Source organism: Miscanthus floridulus, chromosome 19, assembly GCF_019320115.1.
Source record: "Miscanthus floridulus cultivar M001 chromosome 19, ASM1932011v1, whole genome shotgun sequence".
NCBI classification, from domain to species: Eukaryota; Viridiplantae; Streptophyta; class Magnoliopsida; order Poales; family Poaceae; genus Miscanthus; species Miscanthus floridulus.
This window is the reverse complement of record NC_089598.1, coordinates 16,933,336-16,947,591: the sequence shown is the minus strand read 5'-3', so window position 1 is coordinate 16,947,591 and position 14,256 is coordinate 16,933,336. Positions and strand designations below refer to the sequence as shown.

The following is a 14,256-nucleotide window of genomic DNA, read 5'->3' as shown; positions in this document are numbered from 1 at the left end:
ATTAGGCACAGCCAACACCGTTTCGTATGCCCACCTTGGTAGTAGCTATTATTTCATGCATTGCACATGTTCTTGTTAGTGATTACCTAGCATGTAAATGGCTAGGCGTAAATGCAGGTAGGTGGTAATTCTTTTCATGATCTCATAACCCATTGTATCTACTCATCTATATACATATTTTTTATTCTTTTTTAGGAACCTCTTGTAGTTGTTATCTCGCGCAAGGACATCCTGCGCCAAATCATTACCAGCATAGGCGCAACTATTCGTACTGCAGGGGTGGTAGAGATGGAGAACTCTAAAAGGATGGCCTGGCTTAGCGTTGAAATCCCTTCTAAAGATGGTACAAGAGGCACGGTGCTTGAGAACTTCCGAGGTGTTCCTTGCAGAACCGGTTATGAGGCAGAAGAAAATGTTTCTGAATTAGCAATTTTCCACCTCATGTCACGTTTAAATATATGGGTCAAGGATATAAGTTATGATCCACTCTTAGAAACAAGTAGGCACTTACACTATTATATGTACTGGTCACAATACCTTCAGACCACATATCGAGAATTGAGTGCGGAGAAGGATGCCTTATTCAATGCCCATAAGGCTCTTTTGGAGCGTCTGAGCTCCATCTGTGCAAGATACAGTAACATCCTTCCCCTAAGCGTCCAGTGCTGCAGTGACAAGCGTACAAAGTCAATCAGTTACGTACACAGGAGCAGAAGCACCAGAGATACGATATGGAGGTCTTGCTCGCGAGCTAATCAACATTTTGCAGGAGAACACCATTGGTGTTAGTCTGGCTAATGTTAAATGAGTGGTACGCGTGCTACCTAGCTATTTACTATCCAATTTTAGCTTCACGTTACATACCTCTCCTAATTTGGCAATCCATTTACATGTGTTTGTGTAATCTCTCGCAGGAATTCAATCAAATGATGATGCCACCATCCAGTTCAGTCCAGTGCGGATGAGGCCTTAGGCTACCCTAATAATCTCCTTCAATTATATTTGTCGCATCAATATCTATCACAGACCGCGTACCACCTAGCGAATCTACCTCGTACTAGCATGCATAATGCTCCCCCCCCAACAGGGGGACATTTTAGTCCATCTGGAATGTTGTGTTAGGCAAATGGCACTATATATTATAGTATCCAGAATTGTCCGTGCCCTAGAATGTAATTTTTATGTGTCTCAAGTGTGCACCTTCCCACCGTCTAGGTTGTATAATAAATCATAGTATGTGCTTTGACCCAATATTGGCTCAGTTAATATGTTACTATGAATACCTGTATTTTGCATGTGAAATTATATGCACGTATGAACGCACACACACCCACGTGTATGTATGTGTGTCTCTATATGCTCCCCATAAATATTGTGCTAATGGGTATGGTGCTATTTGATGAGTAATTTCATCTCCCGAACAGGTTATAGATTAGCGTCTTTAGTCAGCTAGGTAAATCGCACCCATCCCAACTATCATTGGCAGTATGGACATAGTCCCTAATGTACCTGTCTGGCATCGTGTGCTTAACTACACAACCAACGAGTATAAATTAGCACATACATTATTGCTGCTTGGGATTTTTATATCCTTACACAATTCATCATAAAGAGGGTAGAACTTTAAGGTACATACAACCATACGATTCACTGTTGTTGCCCCATAGATTAGTACAAGGGTAGGTCAAATGTTTCCAGACAACATATAATTCTATAGGTCCGAGTCCCATGGAGGTGATTCAGGCAGCAGTCCACGCTTTGGCTACCAGAGGCCATCACCTAAATTACTTGATAATGAATTTCAGGGGAGGAAGTGGCAAGCATATGCATCTTAGTTTGTGTGCACTGGTACTGACTCTGACAAACTCAATGCATCAAGTATGCAAAAAATCATTAATGGTGGCAAGAGCAGGGAGACTGACGTAGTGTTCCCATATTATGTCCTCTACAATTTGGCTTGATCCATTGAGACGTGCACACATGGCTTCTGTGGCATCTAGGGCACGAACAGGCCAACCCCAAACGCCAGCAATGTGGCAAATCTTTTTAGTTTGTGATCTGGCAAGGGCTTGTGTATTCACCTTCATCTCATCTATGCAGGTAGAAAGCCCCCTATGTCCAGTAAAATATTCCTTCAATTCTCGCACGCCAATTGCCCTGGCCAACCCATTGTGGCTATCGATCTTGCCAATGGACATAGTATCATAATACTCTTTGATTTCCTCAACTAGGCCATCATCAACCATATCATCAATACGGCGATTCAAATATTCATTGAGAGCCAACTCATCAACATGGAGCCACAAGAGGCAGCTCTTAAACCTCAAATTTGGCCGATACCTTGCATTTGCGAAGGGATCACCAATGTAGGGATCATATTGTTCAGCGAGAAACCCATGGATTAGTGAGTTTGACCCACCTACCAAAACTGGCACATGGCCACGCCTTGCAATAGACGCTGAAGTTGTAGTTGCAATAGATCGAAACTAAGGTATGGATAAATCATCACTAATTGCTGAAACCGTTCCGATAAGGTGATGAGGAATACCGTGTTGGTTACTTAGATTGACCTTGTTGGTTGTGATGTTGAGGCCAGCATAGATTTGCATCTTGTCGGTGTTTACCGCTTTGCCACCAATCGCCTTGCACACATCGATTGATAGCTTCGTCTTTCCTATACCCATGGCGCCTAGAATGACCACTGGCGACAGCATCTGGAGTCTATGGCAAGGGGAAGGAGTATGGGGGATGCAATCGGGGGAGGAGGGGAAAGTGTCACCGGTGGTACCAATCATCGTTTGCCGCTGGTGTGTACTATATCAACGCATCTAATTTCTTCTACCATCACTATTTATGTGCACTTCCACATGGCAACCATACAGAGAAATACAATATCCTTAAGGATTTGATATGTGCTCCAACTAATTCGTTTTATAGGTGATCACATCTAGGTACTAAAGTAGGCTGCAAACACAAACTATATGGGTGCTCATTTTCCCTATGGTAGTCAACTATATTCAACTCATTCTTAGTTAGAGGATAAGTATTTGGTGCATTTTTTGAGTTTGTCTCTTCATGGGTGTCTTGTCTTGCATTGTTTCTCTACGAGGTAAATGTTACTAGGCCATTATTTCCTTCTTATGTGTAGACGTTGATCAGACCAGGCGTCGCCTATTGGCAATAACGGCACTGTCCATTACATCATTATCGTTGTGTACTTCCACATGTGAAGTGTGTATAGCGACATCCTAGCGCTTGTTTGGTTGACAAGCGAACAAATTTTCTTTCCAGTCCGGTGCTTGAATGTAAACCGTGCGCCCAACTTGTAATCTTTGGAAAATTCATATTGACCTCATTTGTGTCCCCTAGCCATATAGTTGCAAAATGCCTACAACTTGCCACACCATTATTGTTTCTATCATCATCTTGTCTCTATGCATTTTACATAAAGGCACTAATGCCCATGAATAATGGAGAAAGCCCCTAAGGCATCTGGTGACTACTGACACTTTGTCACTCGCCACTGACCATGCCACTACACAACTCCACCCGCATGCGATGACACAGTCGCTAACATTAAAGAATATCATCGGGATGGCACATCATGCCCATGAGTAATGAACTATGTCCCTTAAGGACCCAACAGCTACTCCTATGTTGTCACATCACCACCGCCCATGCCACTAGATGACACTACCCGCGTGCGCTACCACAGTCTCTCGCATTAGAAAAGGTCCTTGGATTGCTCGACATGGCTCAGTTCATCTATAGGTTATGGCACCAAAAGACTCTTCCACCTTAGGAGATCTAGCACGCCATAACACAACAACCTTTCCGTCAAGCATCGTACCTCCAATTCCTCTCTTTTTCTATTTTTTATACGAATCGGGCTCCCTTCCTCTTCTCGCTGCCCCTAGCAAGGTGAGGAAATCATGAACATATTTATAGAAATCTTACCCTCTCATGTATGTTAAAAAATGACTTTCCTCCTTTTCCTCGCAGATGATAGATGCAGGGTGTTGAGATGGCAGAGCATGCCCATTAGTAATGGAGTGTGTCCCTTAAGCACCCAACAGCTACTCCCACGTTGTCACATCACCACCGCCCATGTCACTACACAACACTACCCGCGTGGGTTGTCACAGTCTTTCGCATTAAAGAAGGTCCTTGGATTGGTGGACACAGCTCCATCCTTTTATCTATAAGATGCGGCACCGAAGATCTTCTCCACATCATGAGATCTGGCATGCCCTAACACAACAACCTTTCCATCAAGCATCATACCTATAGTTCCTCCCTTTTTCTACTCTCTTATACAAATCGTGCTGCGTTGCTCTTCTCGGTGCCCTTAGCAAGGTAAGTAAGTCATGAACGTATTTACATAAATCTTACCCTCTCCTATATGTTGAAATTGACTTCATTTTCCTCACAGATGGCAGAAGAAGGGTGGACCACCAGCTATTGCCTGAACAAGGATGGCTTCCCCAAGCTCCTGTATGCCAGCATGGTCAGGATAGGTATTTTGGATCACCCGGAATATGTAGGAAGGGAGTATGAGGAGTATGGCACTCAGAGGTGTGAGGTGATCATCCATATTGGGGCAAGTAGGGATTTCCCTGACATAAATCCTTGGGTGGTGTCCACTGTAGGGTTTTGGTTCGAGGACAGTTACCAAGCTGTCGCTCGAAAAGCTTTGAGGTACCTATGCCAGATTTATGAGAAGCCAATATGTCGTACACCAATGAGATTCTTCCCCCCTTTTGTAAAGAACAGCCCTGTGTGGGTAGCCCGAATGAAGACCCTCGAAGGCCCTGAGCTCCGTGAAGGTGATCCAACTACAGTTTTCATGACTGACTACTTGCTTTCCTTGGATAAGCAGTATGATAGGCAGGCTAAGTATTTGAGGAGGTGCATTCGTAGGGCAGAGGAGGCAGAGAAGCAGATTAGAGAGCTCCAGGTGCAGCTTGCAAATGCTAAGGTGCAGGCCACTGAGGCGGAGAGCCGTGAGGCAGCGGCAGTTGAAGCCTTCAAACAAGCTGAAGACCGCACACTCAGCAACTGAAGGATATCTATCTTGTCACTAGGGCCAGGAGAAGGATTGTCGCCATGGAAGATAGAGAGTGCCCAATACTAGATGGAATCCCAATTGCAACCATGGAAGGGAAAATAGTGGACACACCGCCTGCACCTCCTCCAACCGAGGCCTCCCTTGAGATAGGGTCACCTGATGGCGAAGAGATTCTCCCACTCGCTCAGCCACCGCCAGGAGATGGCACCTCTCCTCATGCCATCCTCTCAGAGGATTTCTCAAGCTCCGAAGCATGATCTAAGTGGCCACATGGCCCCCTCAGGGAATGAAGTTAATATGGTCCAAAGCTAGACCCTTAAAAGTGGTTTTAGCGATGTGCCCTTACGCCTAAGGGGAGTGAATCCTAATTCACTTTTTTTGTAAACCCTCACGTGAGGAGATGTACCCTTATTATACTGTAGTGTTTGCTCTTTCCACCTACAATGTAATCCCCACCCAGTGTTGTGCTTTGAATTAGTAGTTCTAGCTAGGTTCGCTTACGTCTAAGGGTAGTGAACCCTAATTCACTTCTTTGTAAACCCTCACGTGGGGTGATGTACTTGTATTGCAGTGCTTGATTTTTCCACATATGGTGTAATGTAATCCTACCATGTGCTGTCCTTTCAATCTAATCACTCCAGCAAATGTTTCTTTATATGAGAAAGCCATTGATTTTATTACAAATATTAGCTTTCTTTGATGTATTTTTCCAAGATTCAATGTATCAAGCAGACCCTTCCATATAACCCATAATGGAAAAGACATCTTAGCCTTTACTAATTTTTCCAAGATTTGATATACCAAACAGACCACCCGCAGCGAAGCGTGGGCATCAGTGGCTGCGAATAAAAGTTGCTTGTAGGAATGGAGCCACGACGATATAAGACCGATGTGATAGAACTCCGCTGTCAGCTATAAGCAGGTCCAATGGCCCAAGACATGTAAGTATGAATTCTGTACTGTATGGTTTTTAATATCAGTCTTGTTCAACTATGCGTATCAGCTGCCGTCTCTGTTAGGAATAAATTCCTTACCCTGTGCTCTTCCCTCTCATCCCAGTATACATAGAGTGGGCTATTAGTCCTCAGATAAATTTTGAAGACAAGATTCAGCTACACTCCACATCGTGCAACTCGGAAAGCACATAGCAGACCGTCTGCAAAAGCCACGGACATCGCGCACATAGCCCTGCGCACTCGCGCTCATTTCTCGAACGCTGGTGCTGTCCTCTCAGCGTCACGACGCTGTCCCCTCCTACACCGCCACCCACTACACGCCGCACCACCGCGCACCATAATTGCCCCACGACGCCACTCGTGCTGTCACCTTCACCGCCCCCGATGCCGCTGCTGCCGTTCTACACGACCTCGATTCCCTCAGCCCCAATGCCGCTCGATGTCGCCAATGATGGTGAGCACCCACCCCCTTAACCCCGCCATCCATCGTCTATAAAAGCGCCCCCGGCTGCCTCATTAATCACCTCAAGGCACTCCCACCATCAAAACTAATCACCCAAATTCAAGTGCCAACCCATTCCAACAATTCAAGAAAGAGCCAGAAATGAGTGCTACCATCTGAAGACTTTCGAAGCAAATATCAAGGAGTATATCGTTGGAAGCAAGAAGTTGAAGCCCACAAAATGTGCCTAGATGAAGAAGAGCTCGCTATCACCATCTTTGCCTTTCTAATCCCTCCGTTAGTGGGATCAATAATCTATGTATATCCTTGTAATGCGCCCGTTACCCTACGGAGAGCGCTAAGATATCAGCTGAAACAAGAAGGGTGGAATAAAAACCCCCCAAGAAATTTCATTTGGCGTCAGAGATATTTTTGAAATTTTTCCCTTCCAAGTCGCCACTTTCCCTAGGATTTGCATGAACTCCCAATCCAACGAAGACCACCGACCGCATCGGCAAAGCACATCACCCGCAGCGAAGCGCGGGCACCAGTGTCTAGTAAGTGAGGAAAGCAGCCAGGCAACACTCACTCAGGAACAGACCAGGCCAAGCAAAGCAAAGAAGGAACATCTCCAGAAATTCAACCCAATGGCGGATGAGTCATGGAGGGTGCCGAGCCTTGTTCAGGAGCTGGTGGCTACCGTGCAGGAGCCGCCGAGTTGGTACCTGATCCCCCGAGCAGGACAGGAGCGGTGACCAGCTCGCCGGTGCGGAGACGCCGGAGCCCGTCCCGACCATCCATCTCCAACGGCTGTTGGCGTTCGACTCTGGCGACGAGGAAGCTACCAAGCTGCGCTCGGCGCTGCAGAGCTGGGGGTTCTTCCTGGTGAGACTATCTGCAGCTCCGTTCTTGAGCTTCTCAGACTTACAGTAGTTAATACCCTCCGAGAGCTCACTGATGGAGTTCTTGCCCTTGGTTCTGTCCAGGTTACTGACCACGGGATCGAGAGCTCACTGATGGATTCTCTCATCTCTGCATCACGGGAGTTCTTCCGCAAGCCGCTGGAAGAGAAGTAAGCGTACAGCAACCTGATTGAAGGGAAGCATTGGCAGCTAGAAGGATATGGAAATGAGCAGGTGTATACCCAGGACCAGATCCTGGACTGGTGCGACCGGCTGCATCTCAGGGTTGAGCCGGAGGACGAGAGAAACATGGATCGCTGGCCCGGACACCCGGAGTCTTTCAGGTAATTAATTTTAACCGCGCGTTTCCTTTCCTCAATTGTTTTAATCTTCAGAAGCAATTGGTATGGAAGAATTTCAGGAACAATTGAGTTCCTGAAGCTAGACATGTCCCACTGGACTGCTGGAAATACGTGTTTGCAGGGGTCTTCTGCACGAGTACAGTCAGAGCGGCAAGCGAGTCAAGGACGGGATCCTCCGGGCGATGGCCAGGCCTCTGGAGCTCGACGACGACGACGGCATCATCGGCCAGTTCGGCGACAGGGGCTCCACCAACGCCAGATTCAACTACTACCCAGCCTGCCCGAGGCCCGACCTCGTCCTCGGCGTCAGTCCTCACAACGACGCCTGCGTCCTGACGCTGCTTCTGGCGGACGAACACGTCGGCGGGCTGCAGTTCCACACGGACGGGACCTGGTACTGTGTCCCGCCCGTGCGTGGCCGGGCCTTGCTGGTAAACGTCGGCGGCTCCTTGGAGGTAGCCTTCTCTGAACTTGTGTGATATTTGCAGTCATGTATGTTGTTGACGCAGAAGTGATCCGAATCAAACATCAACAGAGCCTTGGACATCAGGGCCGCTACAGACCGAAGAATACAGCGAGGATGTCACTCTTTCGTGGTAAAGAACGGAGAGGTTTACAAGCAAACCACCAAAGGATAACCAACGTGCTTACGTGACGAAGAACCGATTAGTTTTTAGGCAAACTAGCAAAGAAACCGTCGAAGCTCTCGTCCGGGAGGTACCCCCGTCAGGGCAAGGACGTCGTCGGGTTGCCCTAGGTCGGCCGGCAAGCCTAGGGCGCCATCTTTGGTCGTCGGATCAAGGGATGAATAGTATGGGGGTTCGAGAAGAGGGCAAAAGGGTCGGAATAGAGGTAGTAGATTGATTTGTTTAACGATTGGATAGATGGGAACTCAATCGGCCATGATCCTCTCATGTATATAGAGGGGGCGGTCTTATCCCAGTAGGAAACCTTTTCAAGCCTTATTTTTCAAGTTTTCCACGAGTTTGGAGCAGTTCGGATCGGAATCCAAAAGGCCAGATCCGAACAGGATTTTCGGTTAGGTATGTCGGAAGTCCCGACTTGAGTCGGAACTCCTGACGTAGGGATAACCCTAGACATCCGAGCAGATTTCTTCAGGCCTCCTAGAAGTCCCGACTTGGGTCGAAACTCCCGACGTAGGGATAACCCCAGACACCTGAGCAGATTTCTTCAGGCTTTCCGAAAATCCCGACACCCATCGGAACTTCCGACAACGAGGCATCTTTCCGAGAACATAACTTCTTCATCCGGACTCTGAATTAGACATTCCATATATGTTTTTTGATTGTCTCGACGAGAGGAATGCAATGGTGAAGTCTGTTTCACATTTTGATAACTTCACAAAATAAACATTTTTGGTTGTCAACATATGCCCCCCTATTTTCAGGTGAATGATGTATAAACCTGAAAACACTTAATCAAATAAATTAAAACCAAATAGTGACAGTTCCCATCTCATCGGCTGCTCAATGGCTAAGGGCGATATATACATCGGCTATTTTTTTTAAGGACGATACATGTATCGGCCATTGTTTGGTGAGCACTTAGGCTTCTTGTCAAACACTTAGAAAGTACCTTTTCAAGTACCTCCCGTTGAATGCTCTCGTGAGACGTTCACCTTGCAATGTATCGAGCACATATGAATTTCCGAATATAACTTTGACCACTTTGTAAGGACCTTCCCAATTTGGTGACCACTTGCTAAACTGATTGCTCTTCGATCCAATTAGTAGTATGGTTTTCCACACCAATTCTCCCATTTGGAAGGATTTGCTCCTGACTTTCTTGTTGTATACTTTGACAACTCGAGCTTTATTTTTCTCTATTTCCTTGAGAGTTTTAATCTCACATCAGTCACCTCATCGATATTATTCATCATCAAATCATAATACACAACAGCTGATAAATCATTTTGTTTAGCAAACCTGTATGCATCCAAATTCACTTCGATAGGCAACACGGTCTCTTGGCCATATACTAACTCAAAAGGAGTAACCTTTGTAGCACCATGCCTTAAAATGCAATGTGCCCATAGAGCCTCAAACAAAACTTCATGCCATCACCTTGGATTCTCCTCAATTTTCTTTTTGATGAGCTTGATCAAAGTCTTATTACTAGACTCAGCTTGACCATTGGCTTGAGCATAGTATGGAGATGAATTGAGCAACTTGATCTTATATAATTCGACAAATTCCCTCACCTCTTTAGACACAAACGATGTCCCTTGATCTGTAGTTAATGTTTAAGGGATGTCGAATCTATGAATAATATGCTCAGTGATGAACTCAATTACTTTCTTGTGTGTCATATTCTTCAAAGGAACTCCCTCGGTCCACTTAGTAAAGTAATCCATAGCAACTAACACAAATCGGTGTCCCTTCGAAGATGGGGGATATATTTGGCCAATGAAGTCTAACCCCCAACCACGAAAATGCCATGGTTTGATGATAGGATGAAGCACAGCAGTAGGCACAAGCTGAATATTTCCAAACTTCTGGCACTCTTTGCAATCTTTGTAGTAGCGAAAACAATCGGCCATCATAGTAGGCCAATAGAAACCAGCTCTACGCAATAACCACTTTATCTTCAGGGCTGATTGATGCGTACCATAGATGCCTTCATGGACTTCTTCCATAGCCACTCTTGCCTGATCTGATTCTAAGCACTTAAGCAGTAAATCTTCGGTAGTTCTTCGATAGAGCTCATCATTATACAATACATATTTGAAAGCGTTCCGCAGAACACTTTTATCTATTTTGGCACTTGGATCATGTAGATATCTCAACAAGGGAGTCCTCCAATCTTCTAACTCGGCCCCAACATCACTGGAAGTTATATCGGGACGATTTGATAGCTTCTCGGGCGAATTGACCGGGCTGGTCACAGGGAAGTCAGCTGAGCAAACAGGGTCGGTAGGCTTAGCCGATTTGGAGGTGTCGGCTTGGACGACTAGGGTAGTCGGCTTAGCCGACTTGGCCACAGCAGAAGAGTAGTCGGCTGAGCCGTCTTAGTCAGTCGGCTTAGCCGACTGGTCTGTACCTACACAAGAAAAATTGAAATCTTTATGCATCGACTGTTCTTGAATATGGAAATTATATCCACTGACATCATAGCTAGATGTTTGTTGAGCTAACATATTGGCCTTTTTATTTTCATGGCTCGGAATATGCCGAATTTGAAATTCGACAAAATAATCAATAACATCAAGACAAGCTCTTAGTGATCATTCTAAACATTGAAATTCACCAGTAACTTGTTGTACTACCAGCAAAGAATCACCATAAGCTTCAACATGTTTTACTTTCATAGACCGCAACATGATCAACCCGAATAATAGAGCTTCATATTCGGTTTGATTGTTGGTACAAGAGAAATCCAATTGGCTTGACATTCCAATTTCAGCACCATTAGGAGAAATCAGAATAATACCAACACCTTGGTCATCTTTACAAACCGATCCATCAAAGTATAATTTCCATGGAGTAAAAGTAAGGTAATTGACTTCATCATCTAAATCAATACCATGCTCAACAATAAAATCAGCAAGAACTTGACCTCTTAATGTTTTTAATGGTTCAAAAGTCAAGTCATATTCTATTAGTGCGTATGCCCATTTGCCTATCCTTCCATGGCCGATATAACATGTGCTTTATCACATCGGCCTGGCAAGCAACAACACATGTACTAGACAAAAGATAATGTCTCATCTTAGCACAAGCATAGTACAGTGATAAACATAATTTTTCTATATGGGCATACCTTGTCTTGGGATAAAAAACACGGCGACCAAGATAAGCAATCACATATTCATTACCTTCATCTTCTTGAGTCAAAACATCCCCAATTACCTTCTCTTCGGCAGTAATATATAACTTGAAAGGAACTCCTCTCCTAGGTGTACGAAGAACCGGTGGTGTTGACAAATATTCCTTTATCTTTTCAAATGCCTCTTGTTGTTTTGCCCCCCAAGTGAACTCAGATTCATCCTTCAGCTTCAATATAGGGGTGAAAGGAATAATTTTCCCAGACAAGTTAGCAATAAATCTCCTCAAGTAGTTCACTTTTCCCAAGAACTTTTGCAAGTCCTTCTTGCACGTAAGTGCTTGAACTTTCTTGATCTTCTCTATCCTCTTGGGATCAACCTCTATGCCCTTATCATGAATTATGAAGCCTAAAAACTTTCCAGCCGATACTCCAAAAGCACATTTGAGTGGGTTCATCTTCAATCCATAGCGGCGCACCCTCTCAAAAGCAAGACGCAAATCGGCCAAATGAGATTTATGGGTGGCCGATTTGATCACAATATCATCAATGTACACCTCCATAATCACCCCAATTAAATCATGGAAAATCAAATTCATAGCTCTTTGATAAGTAGCACCTGTATTCTTCAGCCCAAATGTCATCACAACCCACTCAAAAAAGACCAACAAACCCAGGACATATGAAGGCCGTCTTAGTCATATCTTCCTCGGCCATGAAAATCTGATTATAACTAGCATTACCATCAAGAAAGCTAATAACCCGGTGTCCTGAAGCATCATTGATAAGCATATCGGCTATAGGCATAGGATACTCATCTTTCAGAGTAGCTCTATTCATATCTCTAAAATCAATACATACTCTGATCTTCCCATAACCCTTCTTCGCAATAGGCACAATATTAGAGACCCACTCCACATACCTACATGGCTGGATAAACCCCGCTTGCAACAGTCGATTAATCTCTTCTTTAATCCTATCATAAATTGTAGAATTAAATCGACGGGGTTTTTGCTTGAAAGGCATGAATCCTTTCTTAATAGGGAGCCAATGCTCAACAAGCTCTTAGCTCAATCTAGGCATCTCTGTATAATCCCATGCAAAACAATCAACATATTCCTTGAGAAGCGCGATTAACTCAACTTTGTAATCGGCTTCCAAATTTGATTAATAAACGTCGGCCGGGGCACAGAGCCATCCCCAATATCAACTTGCTCCAAAGGGCCGGCCGACATAAAACCTTGGCCCAACTTATCGAGCTCATCAAAATCATCAATAGCCTCACAGGCATCGGTCTTATTAGTCCAATACTGCTCAACACGATGTTTTAACCATTCAACGTTAGCATCCATTATAATAATGATTACATGATGATATTGAGCCGATTAGCAATCGGCTTCAAGGACACAGGAACAAAACCTTGCCTGGTAACACTAACAAATTCAAAACTAGAAAGATCTCTACTAGATAAGCAAGCAATAGCATCATGCCCCCCGAGTGTAGGAGCATCGGCTGCAGCAACATCAGCTGATGAATCTGAATGCACGACCTCAACAGCAACTCCCACCCATTGGATGAGAAATTGGTGCAAGCTAGATGGCACACAACGATTGGCATGGATCCAATCACGCCCAAGTATCAAGTTATAGCTACCTTGCACGTCGGCGACGAAGAACGCCGTGGCCAAAGTCTTGCTTCCAATGGTGAGCTCCATGTTAGCAACTCCTTTGGCTAGAATAGGAGCACCTCCTCTGACACCGTTGATCGTCATGTTGGTCTTGATCAGCTCCTCATCAGTGCCACCGAGCTTCTTGTAGAGCGGATACGGCATCAAGTTCACTATCGCCCCACTATCCACTAACATGCTATGGACCAGTGTGCCATTGATATGGCCCTTTACATGTAGAGGCTTGAGATGGTTGATAGTGTCATCTAGTTTCTGAAATACAACGCTTTCCATTGCAAAATTAAATTCTGTCGCCGTGGAGTCATCTACCACGATGTAGTAATCAGCAGATAAAACAACTACATTGACCTCCACTCTCTTTGGAGTAGGCTCATAGGCAACCATCTTCTCATCGGGAACCTCAGGAACCTCCATGCGAACCAGAGCAGCAACGGTAGTAGCGAAATCATCAAAGGACACCTCAGAGGCACCCGGGATAGCAGGAGTCAGCTCAGCTGACTCAGAAGTCGACTTAGCTGACTCTGGAGCTTCCAAAGCAGTAAGGGCAAGCAAAGTTGGCTCAGCCGACTTAGGAGTTGGCTTAGCTGACTAGCTCAATACAGGAGTCCACTTAGCCGACTCTAGAGTTGACTTAGCCAACTGGCCAGCAGCAGTAGCGGCTTCGACCTTTCGGAGGGATTTCAACATGTACGGGGTTGAGAATTTCATTCTCCATCTTGGCAAACTTCTCTCTCTTCTATTGGTTATGTCGGGCACGCTGCAATTTGCGCCGTTGAGTTTTATTCAACCCACGAGGACACCATATGGGTTGTCGGTACTTAGAATCTCCTTCGACGTGTTTCTTCTCTTCAACTCCAAAAACATCTTTAGGAGCTTCATCTTGCTTAGATGCCGGAATTTCTTCGATTACAATCGGCCCATCATGATTAGTGATGGGAGCTTCCATGGAGCCAATTGTGATAACCGATTGAGGTCTAGATCTTGGTGGGGGAACGATAGAAATCTCAACCTTCTTAGGCACATAAACTTGCTGCATTGGTGTCTTTCCTGACTCTT

The 14,256-nt window shown here is 45.1% G+C and overlaps 2 pseudogenes; one reads left to right on the top strand and one right to left on the bottom strand.

Moving 5' to 3' along the window:
* Nucleotides 1-1,874: 1,874 nt before the first annotated feature.
* Nucleotides 1,875-2,714, bottom strand: LOC136525640 (adenylate isopentenyltransferase 1, chloroplastic-like; annotated as a pseudogene).
* A 4,399-nt stretch (nt 2,715-7,113) lies between these two features.
* Nucleotides 7,114-8,950, top strand: LOC136525639 (2-oxoglutarate-dependent dioxygenase 11-like; annotated as a pseudogene).
* Nucleotides 8,951-14,256: the final 5,306 nt, after the last annotated feature.